Genomic DNA, 12,429 nt, shown 5'->3' on the forward strand with positions numbered 1-12,429 from the left:
AAATCATTTGGCCCTGACTCATAGCCACTACCAAAAAACAACATTTCAAGGCAGGGGCTGGTTTTCCAACTGGCTAGATTTGGGATGTTATTACAAAGCAAAAAAACTACCAAAATCACACTGACAAGACATCCAGAACTGGTCAGCAAAATTTGCATTAAAAAAATAGTTTAACCAAAGCACCAACTTATCTTTCATTACATGTGAATGTCTGTAATGTTTCTTATTGGAATGAATGCAGATGACACTAATAAGCATTCTGTTCAAAAGCACAGGACATCAATTTGCAGGGTGCTATAGGGAGTTTACCTTACACCCTCCCCATTCCCACTTGCACCACAGCAGCTTCAGCATCTGCTGTCACACCCTACGAGGCCACAGGCTCTACGTCCACTAAAGGAGGGTTCCTAGGAGGTATGGCATAAGCAGAATGTCCAGCACAAGTAACTACAGTTTCTCCAAGACCACATCAAACAGAACATCAACCTCATCTGTATACTGTGGACCCTTAAAAGGTCTCATTTGATAAATGGGCCTAAGGCTTAGAAATAAATGAGTAACAAAAAAGCACCTAGATTTGATCAATTCCACCACAGGAATTTTACTTGGATTTTGAAATGTCAACATCTGCATGTGCTTAAAAGCTTACATCAATTTAAAAACACAAAAACACTGTGAGGTAGCTCTCCTGTGAACACTCGGGAATTACTCATGGTGTTTAGATGGAAGGGACCACCTGCTTTGCTCCGCAAATCTATTACAACAATTACGTGTTTTATGCATCACTTGGGTCAGATAAAGGAGAGAGACCTTTCCTGAATATCCAGCTTCATGTGTTCACAATCTTTGGGCATGAAACTGCTCTAAAGCAATATATTTATCAAGACCATGCCAAATCCATGTCCAGAAGAGGGTCTAGCAGGATTCCAGGGCGTCGCCGAGGTGAAAGGTGAAAGGTTTCAACTATGCCTTCACCCTGGGAAGGCGCGGAGCAGCTGCTTCCAACCCCAGGCTGCAGGGAAATTCCTGGAATCTTATTTGGAACAGGTCTTGTAGATTCTCTGGTCTTGTGGTTAAACAACTTCACTGGGAAGCAAGGCAGAGTGGAATGGTTGAAATAGCACTGGCTGGAATGGAATAGTAGGAAAAAAACTAAAATTCCATCCAATTGGGTAACCTGAACAAGTTATCGGGCTTCTCTGAGTCTCACTGTTTTCTTCTATTAAAAGGGGATGACTCCTACCTAGGAGGGTCCCTGACAGGATTAGAGTAAATAAGATAATGCTCCCACCTAACAGAAGCTCAGCAATGGCAGGCAGCTAGCACACTAAACGAAGTAAATCGCAGCTGAGCCTGTATGTCCTGTAAACTAGGAAAAGCCAAAAACTCCTTCCATTAAAGGAAAAAAACACTATCAATGAAATGGCACATATTGGCAATTGAACCCCAAAACTAAGCAATAAATGAGTGATTTAGGATCTTGAGCTCATGGTGACAAAGCTAGAAATGACACAAGACTGGAAGTTGGAAAGAAAGTAGTTAATAAAGCAACTGAATATTAATCTGTTATTATGACCAGGGCCACGCCTCTGTGTTTAAACTTTTGTGTGTGTGTGTGTCACACAAAGAGTTCATGACATTTAAAAACAATTCCTCATGTACCTCTTCAGCTCTGCTACGTCTTCTTGTTCAAATATTAACACAGGAAACTTCCTGAAAGCCTTCTTTCTCATTCTTGGCTAAAGCTAAGTATCTCTGTGCCAGCTCACCTGAGATTAAAGAGAGTGAAAGAAATGTCAGAGAATTTCTACCTGTTTCGACAGGCCTAAAATGCTGAAGGCAACTTTTGCCAAGGATTCCTATCAAGATCCAAAACACTAAACTATGTAGAAAGAAAGTGCATGACAAATAGAAGAGGAGATAGGGAAAATGGGGGTCAAGTGTCTGAGAAGATGATGCAGAGAGTGAATCACGGGGCCTGGTCCAGCAACAGACAAGAAACTATAGGACGAAGAGTAACAGAGACATTTTACCTGACAGATTGGACAGATTTTGTTACCAACATGTGAGGGTAAAGAAGCCTCCAGCATCTCTGGGCCCCAAGTGGTTCATGAAGGGCCATCAGGAGGTGAAAGGGCTGACCCTAAAGGCTCATGGTGACAAAGCTAGAAATGACACGAGACTGGAAGTTGGAAAGAAAGTAGTTAATAAAGCAACTGAATATTAATCTGTTTGTTCCAAACTACAAACCTAGAAAGCTAAGCTAATTTTATATATTTATATATAATCTTTCACATTAGGCAAGACTATCATGGCATTAATGTTAGCTATTGTTCAGGTAATACAATGTTCTTTTCTGACATACTACCTAAGTTCTCAGACTAACCCTCAAGATCTTTCATAATGCTAAAAATAGTCCTCCCCACAACCAAAAAGTATTACACAATCATTATTTTTGTTTGTTTCTAGTTTGGTTTGGGTTTTGCGGGGAAGGAGTGGTTGTTTTGTTTGCTTTTTGTGGGTTTTTTGGGTTTTGCTTCTTGGATCTGAACATGGTCACAGTCACACAGATAAAAGTTGATATGGAATTTAAGAAAGAAAAAAAAAGGTCATGAAGAACCTAGGGGTAAGACAGGAATAAAGACACAGACCTACTTGAGAATGGACTTGAGGATATGGGGAGGGGGAAGGGTAAGCTGTGACAAGCGACAGAGAGGTATGGACATATATATACACTACCAAACGTGAAATAGATAGCTAGTGGGAAGCAGCCGCATAGCACAGGGAGATCAACTCGGTGGTTTGTGACCACCTAGAGGGGTGCGATAGGAAGGGTGGGAGGGAGGGAGATGCAAGAGGGAGGAGATATGGGAACATATGTTTATGTATAGCTGATTCACTTTGTTATAAAGCAGAAACTAACACACCATTGTAAAGCAATTATACTGCAATAAAGATGTAAAAAAAAAAAAAGTTGAATACTTTCTTTTGGGTTTTCCTGATCAGTTCACAGCTCTCATAAACATTCTCTTTCATTAGCTGACTTTTAATGGACAAAACAGGCTATTCTAAACTTTCAGTTCCTCAAAAGCATCCATCCATCAGTTTCTCAAAACAACCTCTCTGATCCTTCCAAATCTTCCTCCCGGCTGACGTGCCCGCCCATCCTTCCCGCTCAGCACTGGCAGCCCTGCCCCTGGAGGTGCCCTTCCCTACTTAACTCCTACCACCCACTGTGCCTTTATCCTTAACTAACAGCACACTTTATTGTACTCACCTGTCAAGCTGCCGGACTTCCCCTCTAGGCTCTAAGGAGACAGAGCTCTCTGCTTTATTCACAAGGAAAACTCTAGCACACAGCATGCATAATACACAATTAATAGCTTTTGGATAAAAGAACAAATATTTATGTATTTCAGGTACTTTCTAAACCATGTTTTATATAAGCCGTCAGCTTAACTCTGAGCACCTAAGAAAACCTGTATCTTCTACACAAATGAATCTTGTAACATCTGTATCGGTACAAAACAGCCCTGGCCAATCTACATGGTATGTACTATCTACCTATATGTATGCATAGGTGTATGCACGCATGCATGTATGTATGTGTATATGTGTGTGTATCTGTGTGTATGTATGTATATGTACACATATGGCCAATCTACATGATATGATTCATTTGCCATAAACATGATACACATAAATGATAAATGAGTGTTTTTAATAATACAACATAACAAATTAAGAGGAAAGATGGTAAAGCATTTTAACTTGTGACAATAAGATGGGCTCAAAATCTGAAGACCAGCTTTCAGCAAGCCCCTTGTCACTCTCCTGCCTGGCCTGCTTTCCACACTGAGGGCCTCCTCCCACGGGCCAGAGTTCAGGCTGTCAAACTCGCAAAGGCCAGAGTGGAGGATTCATCTCCACCCTCCGAAGAAAGTGTAGAAGTAAACCTTTTTCATCTTTCACGTCAAAGGAATTGGAGTGTGTTGCTATCCTGCCTACTCAGGAGAAATGCCCACATTTCCTCCACGACCTGCTTTTCACTTACCACACTGCTTGGGAGACAGCATTATTCAACTGCTGATAGTATTCCCCCACTGAATTATTCAGTTCTCTGATCAGCTGCATTATTCTATCAGTCTACCCAAATCTCTGCCTTGGAGTCATCCACACATTTCAAACTCACAACATCCACGAAACTCACGATTATTCTCTAGAAAACCGTCTTCTCTAGTCCTGACTTGTGTTACTGGCACCAACCTGGGGGCCCAAGACACAAACCTCAGCCCCAGCAATCTCTCTCTCTCACCACCCACATCCACCTGGTCACCTCTGTAACCTCCCAGATCTCTCTCAGATCCTTCCACACCTCTGCTTCCCTACTGCCTTACACTAAGCCCTATAACCTCATTCCTGAACTACGGTAACATTTTAACTCCTCTCTTGCCAACTCACTGCCAGAATCAGGGCATCTAACTGTGTTCACCTGTAAAATCGCAGAGCACGTTTCCCCTTCCTAGTCCGTAGGGATCACATCTGGCTGATCACCACTGCATTTCCTTCCAGGGCCTAACATGAATGCTTAGCACAACCAAGCAGGCAAAAATGACCACATGAGTGAATGAACGCATGAGTGAGACAGCCAGTACTCTCAGAATTACATTCTACTGCTTGCCATAACTCAAATTAATGTTTGTCTAAATATCTGTCTCTGGAGAAGAAGTAAATGAGGTAGGAGATAGATGGGCCCCTGGGCCGGACAGCTGATGTTTGTTAAGTGGAGTAAAAACTGAAGCTTTGTTCTCACCCAGACACTCCAAGGACAAAGCCAGTGGCAGAAGCTGAGCTCTGCTGAAGTAAAGAGATGAGATGACCACTCCTGAGGTCAAGGGAAACTTCCCTGACTACACACGCGCAGGGAGGCTCCTTGGGGCTCAAAAACGGAGGAGCACCACCCCATAGTGAGTGTGGACATGCACCCACAGGCCTCTGCAGTGAAATCCATCTCAGCAAAAAGATGTGCACGTTGGGGCTTCCCTGGTGGCTCAGTGGTTAAGAATCCATCTGCCAATGCAGGGGACACGGGTTCGAGCCCTGGTCCGGGAAGATCCCACATACGGTGAAGCAACTAAGCCCGTGGGCCACAACTACTGAGCCTGCACTCTAGAGCCCACGAGTCACAACTACTGAGCCCGAGTGCCACAACTACTGAAGCCCGCACGCCTAGAGCCGGTGCTCCACAACAAGAGAAGCCACCGCAATGAGAAGCCCGCATACCACAACGAAGAGTAGCCCCCAGTCGCCGCAACTAGAGAAAAGCCCATGCGCAGCAATGAAGACCCAACACAGCCAAAAATAAAATAAATTTATATATTACAAAATTAAAAAAAAGATGTGCACACATGTTGGGGAGGGTCCTAGAACAAGTCAGATGTGGGAAAGGAAACAAAATAATTGGCCAAAGGTAAACAAAGACCTGAAAGAACTGGCCTATATAAGGGATTTAAATCACCTCTTTACTGCTCTCCTCCTCATTAGAGAGGACGCCCATACCCTTTCTCTCTGGGTGTATATTTCTGCCTTCCTTCTAACTTAAATAAATAAACTGTTTCTCTGTGTGCTCTCCCATACATTATGCTGTGTCTCTAATAATAAACTTTGCACCTGTTTTTACAGTTTTTGCCTCCTTGAAACATTCTTGCTTTCAATGGGGGTAAGAGCCAGGGCCACTTTGCTTCTAGGTGGTCTGGTGGCTAGGATTCCTGGTTTTCATCCAGGCTACCCAGGTCCAGGTTCTGGGCAAAAAAATAAGATCTCTCTTCAGGACAGCTCACTGCTGTCTCTCCAAGATCATAAAAATTAGTAATCTGAGGCTCACACCCAAAGGCAAACCATCATTCTACACACTGACACATGTACTCATATCTACAGCTATATATTCTTTTCATACTGCCTCGCAAGATGGAGCTATTCCATGATAAAATGTACAGCATTGTGGAGAATGATTTTTTTCAGAAAGAAAAAAAAAACTGAAAATGCAAAGTACAGTTCTTCTAGATACCTTCCAGGACATGATGAACAAACACACCATCATCTTCAAGTCCTCTGTGGCCTGGGGAGGGGTTGGCCTTTAGAAGAGAGGTCCCTGTGCTAATATCCTGATCAAATCCTAGTATTCTGAAACAAGGCCACCTTCCACAGTCATCCCCAGGGGAAATCCATGTAAGCCCATCATCATGCTGGGAAAAGAGGTGCTCCATGTTATGTAATCATATATACACAATCATATTCATTTGCTTATGAAATTCTCAAAATTTGCACTTGGAGTGAATGACAGTAACATTCTTCCTCTCTCATCTGGCAATTTGTCCCTGAAGAAAAACTTGCTAACCCCAAGTGGTCAGCAAATAGGGCCATTCCAAGCAGTTCCAGGCCTGACTTCCAGACCTCTCCCACAAGGCCAACACAAAACAACGACAGTGATGGAAACTCTCCCAGACCTTCCCAGAGAGGGAAGATGGGCACTGGAACCACACTGCCTGTGCCTGAATCCTGGCTGAACTGCTTTCCAGTCATGTGACCTGGGACAACACCTTTGTCTCTCTGTGCCTTAGTTTTCTCACATTTAAATGGAGTGATCTTCATGTCCATCTCAAAAGTGGACAGGACCTCAGGAAATAGCAACAATTAACAGAAAGGCAGATTAGAAATAGCCCAAGGGGAAAAAAAACAGATAAACAACAAGGTCCTACTGTATAGCACAGGGAGCTATACTCAATATCCTGTAATAAACCATAATGGAAAAGAATATGAAAAAGAATATGTATATATATGTACAACTTAATCACTCTGCTATACATCAGAAACTAACACAGCATTGTAAATCAATTTAAAAAAAGGGGGGGCTTCCCTGGTGGCGAGGTGGTTGAGAGTCCGCCTGCCGATGCAGGGGATGCGGGTTCGTGCCCCGGTCCGGGAAGATCCCACATGCCGCGAAGCAGCTGGGCCCGTAAGCCATGGCCGCTGAGCCTGCGCATCTGGAGCCTGTGCTCCACAACGGGAGAGGCCACGGCAGTGAGAGGCCCGTGTACCGCAAAAAGGAAAGGAAGAGCCAAAATAAATAAATAAATAAATTATTGGAGTGATAACAGCTCTTTCTCTGCGGTTGTATTGATGATTAAAAGAGTTAATATTTCTTAATCACAATGCCTGGTACCGTCTAAGTGCTCCATAAATGTCAGTGATAGTAAGGTAAGTTATATTACAATAATAATATATTGGCCTTAGTACTAATCTTACTCCTCTCCTTTCATCTTCCCAAGGGATTCTATGCCCTACCAGTTCTCTTAAACACTACAAGCAATGGTTCTCAAACTTTACAGCATACACCGGAATCATCTGGAAGGCTTCTTAAAACACAGATTGCTATGCCAGAGACACAGAGCACACAGGGGGCCTGGGATGGGGCCTGAGAACACACATCTTTAACAAGTTACTCTCAGGTGCATGGGTGCTGCTTGGTTTGGAAAGACATGTGGAAAAATACTAAGGGGCCTCCCTGCAACAGTGGAGGACAGTGTGTGGGCCCAAACCTCCAAGGCTTTCTATGGCCCTCCACATCCCTAGACTGCCCTTCCCGGACTCTTCCATCTCAGTATCTCCACCCACAATTCCAAACTCAGCTCAAGCATCAAGACCTCTGTGCTGACACCAACACTGTACCATCATCAATGAAATCAGCTCCAAGAGACCAGGAGCTCCCTGGCAATCAGAACCTGGCCTTACTCAGTGCATGGGACATAGAAAACCCTCGATAACTGGTGACATAGAATGAAAGCTGGGACAGCCAACAGTCGAAGGCATCCCTGGAGAACCAACCAAACTGGAAGGTCTTAGACACCATCAGGGGCCTTCCTCTCAGAACTGTTCACTGGACATGAAGTGCCCTGAGACCCCAATGAGCCCAGGATCCCCTCCACCCCAGTCGGCAGCTTTTCTGCTCAGTGGACCATTGGTCCTTTGCCTCCAACCACAACTGTCACTCCCACTCTTTGAAGGTAACGGAGCTTCATTTTCTGGACTCTCACTGGCATAGGCCCCCATGAGTGCTACAAGCTTCTGGGAAATGCTGAGTGTTCTCAGAGAGAAGGTTGCCATCAGGAAGCATTTTTTTTTTAGGAAGCATTTTTATGTAAGCATTTCTGGTAAATGACCCAAAAAGATCTCTGCAGAAAGAGATAGCAATCTCCAGCAAATGGCTACAATTTCTTTTTCCATTCTAAATAGGCATTCACTTTCATAGCTAATTTTGTATTATTTTTCTTAACAAGGATCCCCATATTGTTTACCCTTCAGGTCTCACAAAATCTGGATCTGCCCATTTCACACCTCATGCATACGCTGCTCCTTGGCCCTTTGGCTCTTCTGTGAATTTCTCTAAATCATCACACACCCTGCCCCTTCATTAAAGCATCTTAACCAAGTCAAGCACACTTTTATAAACACCTGCTAGGCAGGATTTCAAATGCTTTTAGAAAGAAGTTCAAGGTGTCTTGTCGATTTCTCTGTCAAATGAAGATAGAGGGAAAAACAAATGTGCCAAGCATGATCCAGGCAGAATATCTACCTGATCCTCCCAACAGAGGCAAAAAGCCTTTCTTCAACAAAAAACACTTTCTTCAACACCTGAAGATAATTTCAATATGAAACCCCTCAATTTTTGTGCGTAATTACCAACAGTTATAAGGAAGGTTTTAAGAAAGCAAGTGTTCTCCATGTCAGGAAATACTATTTAAAATTCTAAATACTATTTTCATTCTCATCCTACACAGTATAATAATTTTAATTTGAAAATCACTTGTGTGGTTTACATGCACTTAAAAAAACCATCAGTTGAGCTGTTATGGATCATTTACTCAAAAGACTAAATTGGAATTTTAGGATTCCTTCCTAAATAAGCACGTTGACACACTTACACTTCTAGAGATAGATTTAAGGAAAACTATATATATCTTTTAAAATAAATATTCATGATTATAGATTTATACACACACACAGTCTTTTCTAGGTGACAAAGGTGGCCTCTATTCACCTGTAAGCTATAAAAGGAAATTAAGATGAAATACATTAAAGCATATGAATAAGAAAATTAGCTGATACTTCAGCATATGAATAATATGAATATTAGTTGATACTTCAATGTGTAATACACAAGGAATACATATAAAGTTTTACTAATTTGCCCAACTTGGCTCTATTAGGTCCTTAAAAATATGTTAAGGAAGATACATAATAAATTTTATATTTTTTAAAATAGCTGTTCATCTTCTTGTCCCAGATTGGTTTCAGTTTAACAAGGAGAATGAAAACAAACACTGCTCGTTTCATTCATCATGGTTACTTTAACTCTCAGGACGTGGACTGTTTTGTGAACATAAATTTGAATTATTATTTCCATTAAATCTGCAGATTTACACTATCTGTCTCACAGTAACTTGGAATAGTGAAAAAGCATGGGTTCTGCACTCAGAAATATCCACACTCAACTCTCAGGTCCACCAGTTACTGTGAACAAATTCCTGGATTCTTCCCTGCCTCAGTTTCTCATCTGTACAGAGGAAGTAACACCTACTTTGTATATTTTATGCAAGTTTTTAAGTAAAGTGACCAGCATGGTGCTTGGCACAGAGTTGATTCTTACTAACTTTAGTTTAAGGATGGTTTTGGATAATCCTTGTCACTCTGGATGAGAGACCAGGCTAATGATAAATATTCTCCAAAGATTTTCATTTTCCCTGCATTTAAAATGCTTATTACCAGAGATCAAAGAGGTACCCTAAAGACAAAAGCACCATGTGCCACTGCTCTCTTTCTAAACACCCCCTTGTGAGAAACGATTGCCCTAAAATTCCCTTTTGTATCCACACCTGTGCTACCACACAGCACACCAGCCTGGTCCTCGTAGAGGTCCCCCCCTTAACAGGCGTGCAACAAATATCAGTTAAATTGAAATGCTGCTGACACAAGCAAAAACTGAATGCTAATGGAAATCGCAATCCATAGACCTGTTTGTGATTCGGTGTGTCGATGAAACAGGTTTTCTAGAGTCCCCAGGTTCACCGGGAGGCTGTTTGGTAACTTTAAGTTCCCGATGCCGATGGAACTTCTAGAACAGACTCAGGTAAGCACCTAGACACGGGTGAAACCTTCACACAGCGCGCATAAGTTCATTCAGACGTTCTAATCCACTTCATGGAAACCCAACCATATTTAAAAGCCATCAACGCACCATTTGCTTAACAAATGGACAGTGCACTGGGGAACTAATTGCGGAAGCAATTGCCTCTCGAGGTCGCCACCACCATCACATTATTATTATTATTTTTTTAATGTGAGAAGACACTCTAGAACCTACACAATTATCAGAAGGCTTTCAACTCTCGTGCGGGGTGAGCAAATGTCCGCGCAAGGAACCGAAGCGGACTCTCCGGGTCTCCACGAAGGGAGCGCATCCAATCCCACCCAAGTGAGGGACTGACCTCTCCACAAAGAGTCCCGGAGGTGGCGGTGACAAACTCCGCTGCGACCCAAGGAGACCTAATGTAGGTCCTTTAAAATGCAAAGAAATCCTAGGGCAGGCTGCCATCCCCCGGTGCGCCCTCCAGCACGCCGGTCCTCGACATACCTTTCTGACTCTGAACCTGCAGCTCCGGAGTTAGCAGCTCCACTGAATTCCCTTCCCGGTCGCTCAGGTTCCCCAACTCCCCGGTTCTGTTGGCAGCGGACACCCCTCCACCCCCCAAAGGAGAGAGCCACCCGCGTGCTCCGCCCGCGCTCGCGGCCAGGTGAGCCCCGCACTGCCCTCACCTATCCGAGGCCGCGTCCCAGGGGATGCAGAGAGGCCGGCGCACGCCGCTCACCTGCGCGGGCCCCGCCGCCGCCGCTGCTGTTGCTGCTGGCACGGACCGGGAGCCGCCGAGACGCGGCGAGAGCGGTCGCATCTCCTAAAGCAGCCAGACTTCCTCGGCCCCGCCTCTTACCGGCCACGCCTCCAGCTGCCCCGAGAGCCTGCCCAGCCTCCAGGCGGAGGCGGCGGCCGCGCGTCACCTTGGGGGCCCCCTCCCACCCGACCCGGCGCTGACGCCCCGGCGGGAAGCTCCGGCGGCTGCTGAGAGAAGGGGCCGCCGCTGGATTCCGGGTAATGGCTGGGAGAAGAGAAAGAGGTTACCCGTAACTCCTTCGTCTGGGTTGAGTCACAGGAAAAGGAAGATGTGTCCAAAAAGTCTGGTAGTGACTAAAGGAGTTGAGTTTCTTCACGATTTAGTTCAGAGTAAGAACAAAGTGTGGACAAGTGTGGCTGGCACTCAAGAGGACAAGTGCGGCTGGCAAAGTTGTAATTGCTTAATTAATCACTTGTCTTCGCTATTGCGCAGAAGCGCGCACCTTGTTCCCTTCGCTCCCTAAAGGATCAGTGGGAAGGGAACAGCCTCCGTTTTTACCACCCTGACCCTGGCAAGAGATACCAAAGGCAGGCAACCCATGAAACCTGTGCCACGTGCGCGCGATTGTGGGTGAAACTCCGTTTCTGAGCCTAAGTTCCTCATTTCTAAAGATTAGGTGACTGCCGGAGACTCAGAGAGCTGCCGGAACACTCAAAGAGTCTCTTAAAGAGAGACTAAGTGCGATGATTGGCACTAAGGCATTCAGTAAACATTTGCTTTTGTTCCTTTCCCTTGAATTTTGTGTGTGTGTGTGTGTGTGTGTGTGTGTGTGGTACACGGGCCTCTCACTGCTGTGGCCTCTCCCGCCGCGGAGCACAGGCTCCGGACGCGCAGGCCCAGCGGCCATGGCCCACGGGCCCAGCCGTTCCGCGGCATGCGGGATCCTCCCGGACCAGGGCACGAACCCGCGTCCCCTGCATCGGCAGGCGACTCCCAACCACTGCGCCACCAGGGAAGCCCTCCCTTGAATTTTTTTTTCTTCTTCCTTTTTCTTCTCTTCCCGCTATAATCTTGCACTTTATTTACTGCTCATCTCTGCCCGGTCACTTTCTTTTCTCATCTATTAATGAGCCTGCATCTACTGGGCACCGAGTCTGTGCCCTGCAAGGCGTTGGGCACTTTAAAAAGAGATGTTCTGGTAAGATCCCTGCCCTCTGGGAGGTCAGGAACTCACAAGACACCACCCCCACAAAACAGCTTTGAAATTAGATACAAGAGAGTTAAAGAAACCCGCTAATTGAGTGTTGGACCGACTGGCCGTTCTGTAGGTTATTGTGGGTCTGAGAGCTGGTGAGGAGTGTAATTGAGGTCATTGGTGGTTAAAAGCACTGACTCTGGAGTCAGATCAAATCCGGGCTTGGCAGCTAATTGTGTTAAACCAGCTACTTCACTTAATGTCTCTGAATTTCAACCCTCCCCTCCC

At 44.8% G+C, this 12,429-nt stretch overlaps 1 protein-coding gene across 4 annotated transcripts in view; it reads right to left on the reverse strand.

The window, feature by feature from the left end:
- The window catches only part of MCTP2 (multiple C2 and transmembrane domain containing 2), a gene marked incomplete at its 3' end in the record, with an annotated part of 246,209 nt that extends 235,234 nt beyond the window's left edge, over positions 1-10,975 (reverse strand). For 3 of the 4 annotated variants that reach the window (XM_081228579.1, XM_081228580.1, XM_081228577.1), the window contains exon 1: positions 10,873-10,975. The remainder of the gene's footprint in view (positions 1-10,872) is intronic. The other variant, XM_081228578.1, reaches the window with a different exon arrangement.
- Between the last annotated feature and the right edge of the window lie 1,454 nt (positions 10,976-12,429).

Source organism: Mesoplodon bidens (genome assembly GCF_964165515.1).
Source record: "Mesoplodon bidens genome assembly, chromosome: 3".
In the NCBI taxonomy this organism is placed as follows: domain Eukaryota; kingdom Metazoa; phylum Chordata; class Mammalia; order Artiodactyla; family Ziphiidae; genus Mesoplodon; species Mesoplodon bidens.